This window comes from Pelodiscus sinensis, chromosome 7 (genome assembly GCF_052426305.1).
Source record: "Pelodiscus sinensis isolate ZL-2025 chromosome 7, ASM5242630v1, whole genome shotgun sequence".
Taxonomy (NCBI): domain Eukaryota; kingdom Metazoa; phylum Chordata; order Testudines; family Trionychidae; genus Pelodiscus; species Pelodiscus sinensis.
The window spans coordinates 59,284,878-59,302,725 of record NC_143058.1 but is presented as its reverse complement, the minus strand read 5'-3'; the positions used below and the strand labels follow the sequence as shown (position 1 = coordinate 59,302,725).

The following is a 17,848-nucleotide window of genomic DNA, read 5'->3' as shown; positions in this document are numbered from 1 at the left end:
ACAGAGAGCAGCCGGCCACTTTGACCAGCGCTGCTCTGTGCCACAGGGGCAGGCGGGCCGGATTAAAAGCATTTGACAAGTCAGATCTGGCCCTTGGGCTTCATCTTGCCCACCCTGATCTAGTCATCCTGTAAGCTCGTCAGAGGCAGGAACTGCTGGAAGTAGGGTTGCCAGATCGTTTCAACAAACATTCTGGACACACTTGACATTACATCACAATCTACATTGCATCTTATTTAGAAAATACCGGACATTTCTATTTTCTCAGTTTGTTTCCCGAACAGAAAACTCAAATACTGGACTGTTCAGTTCAAAACTGGACACCTGGCAACCCTAGCAGGAAGGAAGAGAGAGGAGGTGCTCTGGAGGTGATGGAGCTCATATAGGTATGGCAGTTTTATAAACAAAAAGAGAGACAACCCCACACCATTTTAAAAGACGTTTTCATTTTTAAAGTTTTTAAATTAGTGTCTATTAATCTCTAAGATGTTTCTACAAAGATTTCAGGACAATTTTGTCAATTTACTCCTAACAGTTTGTCTCTTGTATTTAAGAGTTTTCAGGGACAAACAAAATAACTAAAATAATCAAACATTTGTGTGCAGGGTGGCAATACTTAAGTCAATGCACAGCACGTTAACAACATTCTTCATTCAAGAGTGTATTGTTGTGTAAAGAAAAACACCAACTAGTAATTCATTCCATGCAGTCTGGAATCTAAAATTATTGTATTTTGATGCAGATTATTCTTGAATTGAGCAAAAGTAATTTTTTTCCAACCTTTGGTCTTAATGCAACATATGATGTTCTTCAGTGTCACTATGCAAAGATTAATCCATAGTTTTTTTCTTTTTTTTTTTTTTTAACTGAGGTGCCTAAAGACACCTAAGTAACGGTGTCCTGATTTTCTGAAGAGCTGACCACTTGCAGCAATCACTAAAGACAGTGATAGCTTATCAACAAGCTAGAGTACTTTGCTTTATGTCACTCCCCCCCCCGAGCCCAATTTAGGCAGTTGGGTCTGTAAGTTTTGCCCTAAAACTTTTAAGCAGTTAAGATAAAGTGGGTTTCCCATGCAACCACAAACCAAACATGAGAATCTGAAGGAAAATACTTTCCAGTAAGGAGGGCAGTTCCACCTTAATCTAATAAAAGTAATACAGTATTTGCATCATTACCTAGTTTGTATTTTATAATTATAGCCTCTTAAGGATACTCTTAGCTATTTCTCTAAAGCGAGGAGGAATCACACTGCCAGACAATTTAACAATCTTTGCAAGAATGCCCCCAGGGAGTTTTGCTGAAAAGAAAACAGACCCTCCACTGTAGGATCATTACTGAAGCTAACTTACAATACCAGCAGTGATAAAATGCTTGTTGAGGCTTCTCTGTTGCTATGTTACCAGTGCTGCTTTGCACTTCCTGCATTTCTAGAGATCAGGGGACAGATTCTCTCAGCTGGGACTACAGTGGAGTGGGATCAATTGTGGCCAGATGAGGATCTGGCTCCAGTGCTTCAAGCTGCCAAAAACAATCCCATGGCAATTGTATGAAATGCTCGCCTTGAGCAGAGAGAACAGTACCCGGTACTCAGGCCTCTCTTGCCCACTAGGAAAACGTTGGCATTTAAAACTTGTTGCAGACAGAAGAGGAGTCTGAACTGCATTTACGATTCTGTATTTTCCTGGACCAATCCTGCACTAAGTAACACCGGAGTTTCATCTGAACGCAAATGGGTATTTCTGCCTGTGCATAGGCTGTCATGGGGGTGGAGGGAGGAACGACAACGCATGGAGCCGCCTCCATCTGCTCTGTCCCCCACCAGGATGGGCTGGCCTAGAACATAGGGGCTTTAAGAAACTTCTTTCTTAAGTCAGCCCTGCCAGTTGGAGCCCTCACCCCACACCCACCCTCCTGCCTCAGCCCACAGCCCCCCCTTGCACGCTGAGCCCCTCATTTTTGGCCTCACAGGCTTGGAGGTCCCACAAAATCTTACCACCCCGAGCCTCCAAAAGAGATAATCCAGCTCTGAGACATGGGCTTTTCCAACTCCTAGCCAGAGCAATTTGCATTTTCAGCAGAGAAGAGCAGCAACACCTCTTCGTTTAAGGCAGGGGTGGGCCATAGTTTTTGAGGGGAGGGGCATTCCAAGATTTTGGACAGTGGTCGAGGGCCGCACTCTTCCAGGACATTAATGGAGGAATTCCGGGGCCTAGGTTGGGTGCAGAAGGGAGCTTTGTATAAGGGATTGGGGTGCAGGAGGGAGAATGGGGTCTGGGAGGGAGGTTGGGTGAAGGAGGTGGCTGTGGCCTGGGGCAGGGAACAGAGGTACAGGGTTTTGGGATGTGACCTAGGGTAGGAGGGAATTGTGATCTGGAGCCGGAGATTGGGGTTCGAGATTTGAGCGGGAGTATGGGTACGAGAGGGGGCAGAGAGCTAGGGAAGGGAGGGGCTGGGGTGCCAGAGGCAGGCTGTGGCTGAGAGAGGCTTACTAGCAGAAACCTGAGGCAGACTGTCTGCTGCAGGCTGCTCGCTGCTCCATGTGGCTCTGTGCCAGGCATGAGAGGGAGGGGTGGGGAAAGAAGGAGGGAGGGAGAAGGCTTCCCTGCCCAGCAAACCTTCTCAGCTCCTATTGGCTGGAAACTGAGAGATTGGCCAATGGGAGCAAAGAGATTTTGCTCAGGAGTTTGGGGGGGGGGCAGGAACAGCATGAGAAGTCTCCCTTCTCCCTCCCCAGCTGTCCAGAACAGAGAACAGCTGGCTTTTTAAAGCGAGAGCTGTTCTCTACCTAAGGGTTCTGGCAAGGCAGCCATGGGACAGATCTGGTGGCTTCGCGGGCTGGATTCGGCCCGCTGGCAGCCTCTTACCGACCCCTGATCTAAGGGAATATTTCCCTGGGTGACGGGTGTGAAAGTAGAAATAATTATACTGTAAGAGACAGATGAATTGTGCTGTAATAATTGAATAAGTTGAAGGAATTCTGTTTGTCTTTTAAGAGGAAGAAGAAAAGTATGTTAATGTTGATTGTAGGTATGCAGATCAACGTGCTAGCCAGATGGGCCTGAGTTAACAGGAAAAGGAACATTAGGTGTTAGGCAGAAAGCTATTCGAGATAATCAGGGAGATATGGACAGGAGATTGCTGTGTGCTTGATATTGAAATGAAGATACTTAACCACACTAATAATGTGAAGTTTTGCCCCTCTTTTTGATCCTGTTAACTTGGCTTTTTTTTGACTGTATAAATCAAGGGGTTTGAACCTTGTATGGTGCTCACATTTTCTGGATGCATTTTAGCAGAGCTTTGCTGAATAAACAGAGCGGTCTGACAAATCTGTGAGTCCTGTCTGACTTTGACACGGGTTATGTACCTATGTGTACTTATCCTCAAAACTTTAGTGGTAGTCACAGGCATGTCCTCATGTTCTAGTTAGGAACTGTAAAAGAGTTCTCTATTTGCAACCCACTTTGCTGTTCTGAAAAGGTACCGGGCTAATTAGCAGTTGTTACCTCAGGATAATATATTCATTAAATGGGATGGTGCAAATTGGCACTTTGAGAGCACTTGGGAGACCTGGGTTCACTTGCTGATTCTGCCACAGACTCCTGTATAGTGTTCCCTGTAAGCTGAGTGCTTGGGCGGCCATCTAGATGAGATTCTAGTGCCACTCAGCTGATTAGCCGAGCGCCCAAGACCAATGGTATGTGTTTCTACTGGTGGTGCACATCCACAAATGCCTTGGTGCACATCATAAAATGTATTCCACACATGGAAAAAACAGATGGAACACTGTCTGTGTGGATTTTATTCAGGCCCAGATCCCCAGAGGTTTTCACTCACCAAACTGCCATTGAGTCTCGGGTTCAGTGACTCTTTCCTAAAGGTTGGGGGCGGGGGGGGGGGTATTTAGATGCCAATGGGCTTGCGCCCTCCAGCCTCCTGGAGTTTTCAAGGCAGCCATTGATTTCAATGGAAAGGAGGAGCTAAAACACCTCCGAGGACTATGAGACTGACACACCTGGAAAACGACTAGAATCCACAAACCCCACGTTTCCAGCTGAGACTTCCTTTACAATGAATGGGGAGAGAGGATCCTCAGAATGGGATCTGTGAAAGACAGCATGCTAGGTGAGCAGCCACTCAAGCCAACCAATAGAAGATGCTAACAAGAAGGGTGTGTCCTTAGCTCCGCCCCTTCCAGAATCTTTTCCAAAAGGGAGATTGCACAAAAGTGCTTGCCATACTTTATTAACTAAGGGAATAATTAGGGCTGAGGCATCATATTTTGAATGCACTACAACGATACAACAAAGAACGCCAGTTCTGGGCTTTTTTATCAGAATATCCGAAAAAAACAGCTACTTGTTCCATAACTGATATTTGAGAAGTTTTGCTTATGTCCATTCCACAACAGGTATGCGTTTTCACCACGGGCAGGGTACTGAACAATTTTCCCCCAGCAGTATCCATAGGGGAGCACCTCTAGTGACCCCCTAGAGTGACACTTCCCTGCTGTGGTATAAAGGGCGCTGCCCTCATCCAGGAGAGTCTTAAAGTATTTTCTAGCTGCCTCTGGGAGGGAGTTTTCGAACTTGGACATATTCTGCCACAGGTTGAAGTCAGGCCTCCCCAAGAGAAGTTGGTGGTTTACCACTGAAAACTGTAGGATGAATAAATTTCTGACCAAAGAGGTGTAGCATCCTGGAGTCTTTATTTGTAGGGGTCACTGCCGCTTCCCTGAAATCCGCCGTCAAGGAGCTGGAGGCCCGAGGGGAGTAAATCTACTCATGACCGATTAATGGGACAAAACACTTGCATTCTGCCTAGAGTCAGGAGAGAGGAGGGTTGCCACAGGGCCTGCATGCCATCCATTGAACAGGGTTGTGGTGGGAGACCACCCCCTTCAGCAGTTCTTGGTGTCTTCCTGAGGCACCAGGAGGGACATGATCACCTTGTCCAAGGAGGAGGAGGAAGAAGGCTCTGCTACTGGTGCCTCGTCTGGCAACATGGGCACCGATGCTGGTGCCTGCTCTTCCTGTGGGTCCCATTACCAGAGCATCCAAGCACTTCCATTCTTTAAGCTATTTATCCTCCCAAAGCCCTTAGGTGGTGAGCAGGATTATGCCCATTTTACTGATGAGACACTGAAGCACAGAGAGGCTAAATGAGTTGCCCAGGATAACACAGGAAATCTGGGACAGAGCAGGGACATAAAGGCTGACTTGCCCATGACAGAATTTGAACCGGCAGTTCTCAGCAGCCTAGGTACTTCAAACCCGTGATTATCACAACTGAACGGATCCCTCGGCTCTACGCATACAAACAGATTCAGCAGGCTATTTGTATGTTCTCCAAGACATGGATGTTTAGTTCTTTTAATTTTTAAAATAACCAGATGGCAACAGTATCGAAAAGGCAAACCCATTCACAAGGAAAGATATTTTTAACTGACTGTTTACAGAAAAAGTAGAATTTCCGCTTAAAACCATGGCTTTGTGCACTGAGCTGTCAGGAGCGGCTAGTCAGCACTACTTCTTCCAGGCTAGGGCATAGGAATTTGGTGTGCTACTCCTACCAACATGTGCAATTCCCCATGCACCCAAGTGAGAGTCTTCCCATTACAAGTCACCATCACACCTCTTTGTGGTGATGCATTTTTACGCCTGTACCCATTAACAGCTGACAGTAAGAAAAATAAAAATAGCCAACTCTCCCTTTAATTGTCATCACATTTTTCCTTTTCTGTCTGATGTGTTTTCATCTTGTGAAACTTAATAGACTTTACAGACTTGCAGTATGGAAAATCTGATATTCCCTCTAGACTGCTGACCCAGAAACCTCCCTATTCTACCCTAGCGGGTCCCTCATATAGCTTAGAGCCCAATCCTACTGAAGTCAAGAGAAAGACTTCCATTGTCTTCAAAGGGAGCAGCTTTGTATAGGTTGGTCATTGGGGTTGCTTAGGTATATGTTGGTCATTGGGGTTGTTCTTTTAAAAGTTTTCTCTGCATGAAAACATGGAGGACAAATCTTTCGTCTATGTAGAAGAAGTAAATAAGTCTGAATTGGTTGTAAGTCCCAGAAAAGCCTCCAACTGTGAGCTAACACCTGATATTGAAATGTTCTCTCCCCATTAATTCAATCTACACATTTCATGCTGGACTTAGTTACGATGTCTCTTCCTTAATATTGTCCCATTGCACTTTATGTAAGATGGCAGTATTGCCTAGTAGACAAAGCATTGGAGGAGACCAGGATTTTCCTCCCAGTTCTGCTACTAGCTGGATGAGTGACCTTGCACAAGTCACATTACTGCTCTGTGCCTCAGTTTCCCCTCTATAAAATAGGGGGGATGATACTAACCTTTCAAAAAAAAAGTGCTTTGAGATCTACTGATGAAGAAAGATTTATTATAGGAGGATTTATTCTATTTTTTAAAAAGTCATTGTCTTAGGTAACATCTACACTGCACGCTTATTCCAAAATAGTTTATTTGAAAGCCTCAAAATTAGTCCGAGGCAGGCTTCCCTAACGTAGACATGCTATCTCGATTTAGAGCCCCAGGAGGCCCTGGGGAGGAATAACTTAGACTGGTCCTAGTGAGGGGCTATTTCGAAATAGTAGCAGTGGAGCATCTACACACGCCTTATTTCTAAATAGCTATTTCAGAAGAAGCATTATTCCTTGTAGAATAAGGTTTACAGATTTCAGAATAAGCCGTCCGTTATTTTGAAATTATTTTTAAATAATCGAATGGCTGTGTAGACGCTCACATTGTTATTTCAAAATAACGCTAGTTATCTCGAAATAACAGTGCAGTATAGAGGCATCCTAAGTCCTATTGCCATTTGAGTCAATTGCACAACTCCCATTGATAACTCTAGTGCAGGGTAAACTGCCTTTACATGTTATCCTTCTGCCCACCAGACTGCTGGTATGGCACATGGCATTCCACACAGGGTATCTTCCATCCCTAATGAGCAAGTATAGTAAGGGGAAAGTAGCATCAATACAAGACCCTAATGATCTCTCCTGTAAAGTATTCACGACCCCATACAAACCCCATCAAAGCTTAGCTTTTACACTGAGCCTTAACTGGCAGCAGATGGTTTGACTTTGGCAATACGTTGTTTCCTTTTCAAAGCCTTGTACCACCTGCTCCTTTTGCTCATTGTTTCTGCTTGAAGAAGTTGCCGGCAATGGAGCGTGCCATCACAAAAATCTAGAACACAGACTGTGAAGTAGCCAGCACAAAGGAGCAGCGGGCCTGGCCTTGAAATGGAGAGTTCAAAGGCTTGCCCTCAACAACATATTTCTGGGCCTGCCTCTGGGTTCCCCGATCTAGCAATCAGATGTGGCGTCTGACTTTCATTTCAGCCTTTGCTCTGACCCTCAGAACGCTACTCCACTATGTAATTTAGAGCAGGCGTAGTCAATAGGCAGGGTGCATGCCAAATCCATCCCACCAGGCACTTTTGAATGGTTCCCAATGTCTTTTTATTTACTTCTCATTCTTGTGATTTATTTGTATTATTTCTACTGGACCTTCACTATACTTTGACCTAGAAATCTGGATTGTGACCAAAAAAAAAATGTTGATTGCCCATGGTTTAGATCAGAGGTTCTCAAACCATTCTGTGGGCCCATTTCAGGAAAGCCGCTAGCAGGTCCACGCCAGTTTGTTTACCTAAAAGCTCCATAGCCACAAAGCCTCATGGCTCCTATTGGCTCCGGTTCACCGTTTCCAGCCAAGGAGCGCTGCGGGAAGCAACTATTTCCGTCTGCTCTTAGAACTTTAAAATGGCCAATCAGGGTTCGGCCACTTCATCGATTCCAAAACCAGAGGGGGTCACTGTGACCATCTAGTCTGACCGCCTGTTGGAACGCAGACCACTGAACTTCCAAAATCATTCCTAGAACAGGTATTTTAGAAAAACATCCAATCTCAGTTTAAAAAAATTGCCATCCATATGACCCTTGGTAAACTGTGCCAGTGGATAGTTACCCTTTTAAAACACGTACGCCTTATTTCCTGTCCAAATGTATCCTGCTTCAGTTCCCAGTCATTACATCATGTTCTACCTCTCTTAGCTAGACTGAGGAGCCCATTATTCAATATTTGTTTCCTATGTAGGTATTTATAGACTCATCAAGTCACCCTTTAATCTTCTCTTTATTAAGCTAAATAGATTGAGCTCCTTGAGTCTACCACAGTGAGGTGGGTTTTCTAATCTTTTAATTGCCCACAGCTCTTCTCTGAACCCTCCCCAATTTACTGACATCCTGCTTTAATAGTTGACACCAGAACTGGACACGATTGCAGCGATTGCACAGTGCCAAATCTTCTGTATTTCTACTTCAGTTTCCCTGTTTGTGCTTGTGCAAACAAAGAGCTATAGTCCATTTCCAGCTAAGGTACATAGCAGCCCCCCCCCTCCACTCCCATTACCACAGTACTGAGTACACAGTACTCGGTTTTAGTGCATATAGCCACACAATATCCCCTTCACTTCAATATCCCCGTGAAGTGAGGAAGTGCTATTGTCACCATTTTAATGATGGAGAACAGAGAGACCATGGCCCAGATCTTTAAAGCTATTTAGGTGTTTCTGTGTTCAGCATCATGATGCCAAATGGATTTAGGAACCTAAAATTCTTTTTCAAAATGCATTTAGGAATCTAACGTCTCATGACTCACCCAAGGGCAAACAGGAGCCTGCTGCAGAGCAAGGATCTGAACCCAGATCTCCCCAAGTTCTAGGCTAGCACACTTTGCCTTTGCGCTTTGTCCTCACCGCCTCATAAATGGTAGTCACAACTAGGGTTGCCAGATGGTTTAGCCAAAAATACTGAACAACCCACCCCTCCCCCAAAAAAAGAAAACATGGGGAAAAAATTCTGTTGAGGAAAAAAAAGGGGGGGGGGGAGACCAAAGTTGTTGAGCAAAAAAAAAAACCCAGCAGTTATTAACCAAAAAATAAATAAATAACAGAATAAAGAAATTAAGGAGTAAGGGAAGCTGACAGGAGATTTTCTCCCAGTGGCCTCCCATTACAAAGACACTGCCAAAGACAATTTGTCTTAAGGTAAGCTGACTCCAGCTACGTATCCTACGTAGCTGGCGTTGCGTACCTTAAGCTGAGCTGCTGGGTCTAGTATAGACCTGGCCTCAGAGAAATCAAAGGCTATCAGGAACATCTCAGAAGACATCAAACTTATATGTAAACAAATGCCTTTAAAAATAATGCAACTGTTAATTCTTGGATCCTTATAAAACAGAAACAGATACAATTACCAATTGCATTAAAAAAAGATAAAACACAATCTGAATCATTGTGCATAATAATCTAGCACAGACTATATTTTTAATTATTACTGCATATTAACATATAAAATATAGACATTATCATTAAAAACAGAATAAGTGAGACAGTATTACTTTTGTTTGAGACAATGAATTACACCGCAGATGAATTTTGTTGGCACTGTATTACCTGAGAAAAGTGAACTACTATTCTGTGGTGGGATGAGGATGCTCCACAGCTAGACGACAGAGCAAGTTCTAGTTATTGCTAAGCTCTGTCTGGGAGCCAGCCGCTCTCTGACCATCAATAGGACTTAAACAAGGAATAGTCTCTGCAGCACCTTAGAGACTAACAAAATACAGGACTATGTAGCACTTTAAAGACTAACAAGATGGTTTATTAGATGATGAGCTTTCGAGGGCCAGACCCACTTCCTCAGATCAAATAGTGGAAGAAAATAGTCACAACCATATATACCAAAAGATACAATTAAAAAAAATGAACACATATGAAAAGGACAAATCACATTTCAGAACAGAGGAGGGATGGGGGGGGGGGGAGGGGAAGGAAGGTGAATGCCTCCTGTGAGTTAATGATATTAGAGGTGGGGAAGGGTAGATGTCTGTGAGTTAATAGTATTAGAGGTGATAATTGGGGAAGCTATCTTTGTAATGGGTAAGATAGCTGGGGTCTTTGTTCACTATTTGATCTGAGGAAGTAGGTCTGGCCCACGAAAGCTCATCATCTAATAAACCATCTTGTTAGTCTTTAAAGTGCTACATAGTCCTGTATTTTGTTTCAGCTACACCAGACTAACACGGCTACATTTATATCACTATTCTTAGAGACTAACAAAAACTGTAGCTGATATCATGAGCTTTTGTGGGCACAACCCAGTTCTTCACCCCACAAAAGCTCATGATACCATCTACATTTTTTGTTAGTCTCTAAGGGTATGTCTACACTACCCTCCTAGTTTGAACTAGGAGGGTAATGTAGGCATACCACACTTGCAAATGAAGCCCGGGATTTGAATTTCCCGGGCTTCATTTGCATAAGCGGGGATTTTTTTAATCTTCATTTTTAAATCCCCGCTAGTTCGAACCCCGTGAAACGAGGTGTACCGGTAGTTCGGAATAGGCACCCTAGTCCGAACTACCTAGTTCGAGCCCCATGTAGCCGCGCTGCACGGGGTTCGAACCAGCGGGGATTTAAAAATGGCGGCTCCCCGCTTATGCAAATGAAGCCCGGGAAATTCAAATCCCGGGCTTCATTTGCAAGTGCGGTATGCCTACATTACCCCGCTAGTTCGAACTAGCGGGGTAGTGTAGACATACCCTTTGGTACTGCAGGATTATTCAGTGTTTTTAAAGTTTTTTTCTATTACAGACTAACACGGCAACCCCTCTGAATCAATAGGATTAATTGTTTTTGGCTTGGGCCTTGTGGAAGTTACAAGGAGCCAGAGATAATCAGGAAATGCTATTCCCCTTCCTCACTGAGAAATGCTGATAAAAAATATTTTAGTCCAAGTTTTTTCAATGAAAATTTCCAAAGAAAAACACAAAACCAAAAAAACAAAAATTACGTTTAAAAATGACTTTACAGGTTTCAGTTATCTGTTTTTTTGATTACATGGAAATTTGAACAGAAAAAGTTGAGTTTTCGTGATAATATATCACATTTTCATAGACAAACCAAACATTTTCCTTATTCAAAATGTTCAATCAACCTTATAGAAAGTTTTTAGGAGTGACCTGGATGGCTTGGTGAACTGGGTGGGGATGTTCCAAGCAAAGGGGTTACATAGAAAAAGGCACCCAAGTTGCTGCACTGAAATTCATTGCTGGTAGAGGACAGAGGTGAGAAAAATGCAGTGATATGAGTTTTGATAAACAGATCAGAAAGAAGCATTGAAGCTTACAAAATGTAACCTCCATGGACTTCGGGCAAGAGGGAGCTAGCCAGCACAGATATCCACAAAATGGTGAAACAGGGTCAGATTAACAGAAAAAGAAAATAATTTTTGTAGCTGGTATAGGTAGGGAGTAAGGCTGCAGTAATGCAGGTGATAACAATCAAGGCAGAGACATATTATTCACCAGTCAAAAACAGAAGCGGATAGCTGAAGTTTTGTGTGTATCACAAAGATGGAAACAGCAGGATTTGAACATGGCCTGGATCGTAGGGAAGGAGAGGAGAGGAGAAAAAAGACAAGGAGTTGGGCAACTGATAAAATTTCGACTGAAAATTTTTCATTTGGTCTTGCACGGTGTCTGCCCTTGGCAAATAGACAGAAATTGCTGTTCTGGTTTACTAAAATGCAATTCAAATAACTGATTACTACATTTAATTAAGATACATTTTTTTCTTCCTTCTGTGCAGAGAGCAAAACTTCTCCACGTAGTCAACCATCTGGATGCAATCAGATCAAGCATAGTCTATGATGTAGCTAACTGGACAGTGTCACTAGGTTAATAGCAAACGTCAGAAAACTGAATCAACATTCTTCTGAAAACATCTTGGGGAAACACAGTCCATCCTTTAAAAGTTCACTTAACAGCTCATCAACCTGTACGAACCATAGTGCAGCAGCACCTGTATGGTTCCATGTACCTTGGTCATAAGCAATCTTTACTGCATCATTCAAATTAGGAAATGCACCATGAAAATTCATGGTCTCATGTGCATGTGTGCATGCCCATGTGAATGCATTAAGTGGAACAAAAGGAGCTAAAGACGACAGTCCACTGCCAGATACTCCGAAATGTTCTGCACATCTCTCTCCAAAATTAGAAAATCTTGGCTCCTCATTTAAATGCTTACAGGCTACCTGAGCACTTCTGAAAATCTTACACCACCTATGGGATCGAAGATCTTCTGAAAAATCTGGCCTATATATGCAGGAGGGTTTCTGGAAACATTCAAGTATTTTCGTTTCTATTGACTTAAGTTAGAGTGTGGTAGAATTAAGTCTGCAAAAACCAATTTCAAAGACACTGTTTCCTAAGGAAGCCAGGCTTAGCAGATCAATGTATGATCTTTGGGCTAAGGATTCTCTCATACTACAGGTTGAACCTTTCTCATCCAGCATTATCTGGTCCGGCAACTTCCATGGTCCAGTATGATTTTAGTTAGCCACAGTCCTATAAAGTTTGTTTAGAGCCATCAGTCCTGCTATTTAGCACTAATGTAACCCCAAAATGCCTTCTAAGAGCCCAGTGAGCAGCGGAAATGTTGGTAATGCTGATGGACAATATTGAGTTTCCATGGTCTGGCAAATTCTCTGGTTTAGCCCGATCAGGTTCTTAAAAATGTGGGTGTCAACGTGCACACTTGTTTAAACAATGTAAAAGGCAAAACTCTGGTTTCAACAGTGCACTTTTAAAGGTGCATCCAGTGAAACAGAGTACCCTAGTTTTTAGGGGCAGATCCTTAGTTCACATACGGACATACCTCCACTAAAATAATTGCCACTGCAGACAAGTTCCCCTTTGCCACACAGTGACTAAAGTTCAGTCCACTGAACAATTTTAACTGAACATGTGCAAGTCAGCAATGAGATGCTGTGAAAGGAAAAAAAAATCATGCCTGCTTATTCTTCTATCGAAGTCATGCAGAGTTTTGCCGTGGATGTAGAGGCCTGAGGATCAGACCTAATGGCTTGCAGGAATTTTAACAACCTCTTTCCCATCATTCAGTGGAACCCATTTATTCATCTAGTTGGGTACATCTACACAGCAGCGCATACCTCAAAATAAGCTACACAATTTGAGCTATGCAAATTGTGTTGCTTATTTCAAATAGCTTATTTTGAAATTTGGTGCTAATTTCAAAATAAATCGCTATTCCAGAGTCTTCCTTAATCCTCGTGCAAAGAGGTTTACAGAAAGCTGGAAGAAGAAGCCTGTTATTTTGAATGTATTTCGAAATAACGGGCATGCAGTTACGATGTGCAGAGTGCTATTTTGGGATAACAGATATTATCCCGCAATAGCGCCGCTGTGTAGATGTGCCCGTTGAAGCTAGGACAAGATAAGATCATCAAAGATCGGCAAATTCACTATGCATTTTTGCTTTCATTAGAGTTTCCTCTGTTTCAGAAACCCATTCACTATAAGGCTGAGTAAATGTGCTTATTTCATTTAAAACACCACTAAAATACACGTGTGCACACATACACAGAACTTTATGAGAAAAAAAACCTTAACGTTACTCGGGTGGCCATAGTTATTGGCTATGACCAAACATAGTAAATTTGGGGATATACCGTGCTGTCCAAACTCTGGAATGAGGGAATCTTAGACCAATAAAAACAGAACACACACCTCTTATTATAGCTGAGAAGTCGTCAGTCACAGGACAGTGTAGATCAGGTTTCCAGAGTCTGAAACAAAGCGAATACCCCAGTCAGTTACAGCTACTAAAGAAAAAGGCCTTTCAATATTCAACAGTCATTTAAAGCAGTTGAGGTAACGGAGGTGTCTTGCGAAGTGGGTGCTTTATTTTGGTGCAAAGCATCCCTGGAAGGGGCACAGCCAGCTATTACAGAAAGAACCCATAAATATAGGGTGGCCTAGCTGTGAAGTGAAGCCCGTGTTGTAGCTCCTGACACCAGCCCCTTGGTTGCCAATGCAGACGAGGTGGTCCAGGCTTTCCCCATTGAGACGGTTGGCAGGAAGTGCAAGTCAGAGCAGCTCCACCTTACGCAGCACTGGCTCATGGCAGGGAACTGCAGATCCAGGATTGGGGGAGCACAAATGGTTTAAAGCCACCTTCACGTATCTACTCTCCCTTCTGAATTGCTGCTCACTCCTTATCCAGAGCTAAGGGCTTGGGTCAATCTGGTTTTTGTGGGGAGTGAGAGAGAATCCCTTAGTTATGTTCTCACTGGATAAAACATTTGTGACTCTATAGGTAAGAAAAGAAAAATGCCGGCAATTACAACACGAGTCAACTAAGTGAATTAATAGCTGTATTACAGCAGCCTCTACAGTCCAATAAACAGAGGCCCCATTGTGCTAGGCCATGTACAGACTCCCCAGCGACAGACTCTGCCAAGAAGAGCTCTTATTAAGCAAAGGATGAGAGGGGAGGTGAAATGACCTGCAGGTCTCCATCCAATAACCTACCCACTGGACCACACTGCCTCTCTGAAGTAATTTTTCAGGGCCCATTTAGAAGCGGTTCATTTTCTCTGTGCAATGTCCAGAGCTATTTCCTTCTCAGAGGAGCAGCCTTTCCCCCTGGCTACTAGGGACTGGTCCAATAATGGAGCATAGGTCTGAAAGGATTTAGATTTGAAGATACTTAAAGTTTGGCTTCCAGGCAAGTCCTTAGAAAATTAGAGTTTATTGCTGGTCGAATCATTATTAAATTAATAATAATGGGGTAAAATGCAGGACTATGTAGCACTTTAAAGACTAACAAGATGGTTTATTAGATGATGAGCTTTCGTGGGCCAGACCGCAACGCCCCCGCGGCTTTGCTCCGGGTCTCCCTGGTCTGCTGGGGTGGGGGTGCAGCTAGTGCGCCCCCCCTCCCAGCAGACCAGGCTTTTGTTGTGGACGCCTGGGGTAGAGCAGCTGGGGTGCTGCCGGGTTGGTCCTGGGGGGACCTACCTGGCAGCGCCCCAGCTGTTCTGTGCCAGGCTCCAGATTCAGCCGCTGTTGAAACTGATCAGTGGCTGATTCCAGGAAGCTGGGGGCAGAGCAACTCTGCCTCGGGCTTCCCGTAGTCAGCCCCTGGTCAGTTTCAGCAGCAGCGGCTGAATCTGGAGCCAGTTCCGACTTACGTACAAATTCAACTTAAGAACAAACCTATAGTCCCTATCTTGTACGTAACCCGGGGACTGCCTGTATACCAAAGGATACAATTTAAAAAAATGAACACATATGAAAAGGACAAATCACATTTCAGAACAGAAGGGGGATGCGGGGGGGGGGGGAAGAAGGTAAGTGTCTGCGTGTTAATGATATTAGAGGTGGGGAAAGGTAGGTGTCTGTGAGCTAATGGTATTAGAGGTGATAATTGGGGAAGCTATCTTTGTAATGGGTAAGGTAGTTGGATGAAGGACTAAAACATAAGACCATGCAGCACAGAGGCCTAAGGCCTAGCTAACAATGGCTAAAACATGGCTAACAAAGCAAAGCTAAGTTACGAGCAAGAGGCAGGCCCTGCTCACAGAACTTGGGAGGAACAGGGTTGAGAGTGCAAAACACTAATTGGTAAGAGGCCCAGGTGCGGAACAATAATTGGTGGTCATAAGTGGAAATCACATAGCACCACCAGCTCATTAAAATAGACCTTGGTACCCACTCCTCACAGATACAGACCCAGGTTCAGGAAAGGGTCTAAAATGACAGCATGATGGACAGAGATGATCTAATCAAACCACGAGGTACAGGGTGATGGGTGGTATCTAAGTAGCATCAGAGGGTGGCAACAGTCACCAGTGACTGTCAGCAGTGATGTCTGATTTGTTTGTACCTGTAAAGTCGTGTCTTGGGGGACAGCTTTTGTATGACCTGGAAATTTCCCACCGATTGAGTCATTCCATTGTTATGGGGCACATATGCATCATGGTTCAGTAGAGTCCACTGACAACTATTACTGTACTTCACTTAACAATAAACCTGGCCTAGCGCCTTCGATACTTATCTGGTTTGTGGTCTTTGTGGGCTCTCTTGGGGTCTGCTGTGGAGACTAAGTGCACAAGTCGACACGCACACATCACTGAGCACACACACAAGCAGCCTTCTGGTTCTCAGCATCAACAGAGCCAGAGACCTGTGAGGACACCTCAGCAGGAAATCCTGACCGCCTCCTTAATAATGGCAAGCACCAATGTATGGTACCATCTAAACAACAAACTGATCGCTTTCCTCGCTTCGGATAACATCAGTAGTTTAAAACCTGCCTAACAACAAGGGCTAGGTCATCCCTTCTCACCCTAACCCATCCTTTCACAGGTATCCCACCATACTCTCTCTTCCACTCCTGGGAGGGACCACAAGGCCTTCCCTCAGCCAGGCAGATCCCCAGGAAACCGGAGCCCACAAGAGTTCCACCTCCTGCTATTCTAGCTCTATCAAGCTACAATCCCAGGGGTTCTCGCAGGCCATGGTCACCCTCAGAAAATTGCTTTAAAAAGACAGTGCTGCCTCAGGCGACGTCCCTTTCTGCCTCAGGGATTCTCTATGATCATTTTCTACACCTCCACCCACGCCGCCCTTTGCTCTGCTCAGTCTCCTCCCTCCTCACTAGATCTGGACCTATGAGGTCTGGAGATGGGCAAGGACAGCACTGGGGGGAAATAAGCAAAGCCTCTCCCTTCCACACGGAGGAGAGGAGACCTATGCATAGGTGGTCTCCATCACAGGGCATAGCTGCTGACTGTAGGTCAGCAAACACTCTGTACCTCAGTTCCCCTTCAGCTGGGTTTCCTGCACCTCCCAGGCATTCCTGTGGCTCTGCCCTCCTGCTGGGTCACTCACAGTCCAATTCCCTTCCAGAGTATCACAAGTTTTTTCCACCCAGCTTGGGCTCCTCTTCAACCCGTCTGCTGATCTCAGCTCCCTGCTTTCACTCTCTGCTCTGGGATGCAGCACCAACTTCCAGTCACGTCACAAACCTACCTTGCTCCCTGGAGCCTCTCTTTCAAACTCTGTTTTCTCATCCCTTTTCATCACCTGTATTGAAGGTCAGTGAATGAAGAAAAATGTGGCTAAAATGGCCGTCTGGACTGACCACTCTACTGCCCATGGATTCATCTCAGGGAATTCTATGGGTAATAATGTGACAAGGCCTAGTACAGAGTCTGCTCCTTCATGCTCATCCGATAGCAGTGCCACAGAATATCTTTAAGGAAGTGGTCAGAAGAGAGACTGGGAGTCAGGACTTCTAAGAGCATTTCTGGGGCTCTACAACTAACCTGTTGTGTGACCTTGAGGAAGACATGTAAGATCTTTGTGTCGTGGTCCCCTCCCCCCCCTGCCCATGTTAAATGGGTACAGTAATACCTACCACGCCACATGAGTATCATGAGGCTTTGCAGTTCTTGGAAGGAAAGTAGCTACTATCCATATAAGCAACAGGTTAAGTAGCGTTATTTACTAGCATTACCCGCCCCGCTGTGACGGTAGACGTACATGTGGCCTCCCTCCACACTGGTCCCGGGGCGGGGGGGTTGGGCCTGTTCATCCTCTTTCCTTCCCGCTGCTCAGATGCGCTCTTCCCCTCCCTGCAGAGGGGGAGGGGCTATAGGTGGGGCTGGGAACCTGCCTCCCCCTAGAAACCTCTCAAGTCTTCTCAAATGTTCTCTGAGACAGACAGCGTGAGGGATGCCTCCCCTTTTATCACAGGATAGATATAGATGCATTGTCTCGCATTTCACTGACTACGTTTCCCTTTCCAGCTTGAAGCCAAGAACAGCAGGTGGCATAACAGGAATGCCCACAGCTGCACTGCCGTCCAGATGACTAACCACTGCCAGAAAGTGCCCGTGGCAAAAACATCTCTGCTATCCAGTCATCTTGACTGAA

At 44.6% G+C, this 17,848-nt stretch overlaps 1 protein-coding gene across 15 annotated transcripts in view; it reads right to left on the bottom strand.

Annotated features, from left to right (window-relative positions):
• The window catches only part of MAP2 (microtubule associated protein 2), a 331,690-nt gene that overhangs the window by 250,556 nt on the left and 63,286 nt on the right, over nucleotides 1-17,848 (bottom strand). For all 15 annotated transcript variants that reach the window (XM_089779819.1, XM_075933895.2, XM_089779816.1 and 12 more), the window contains exon 2: nucleotides 13,634-13,692. The gene's annotated coding sequence lies outside the window, so the exon portion shown is untranslated. The remainder of the gene's footprint in view (nucleotides 1-13,633; nucleotides 13,693-17,848) is intronic.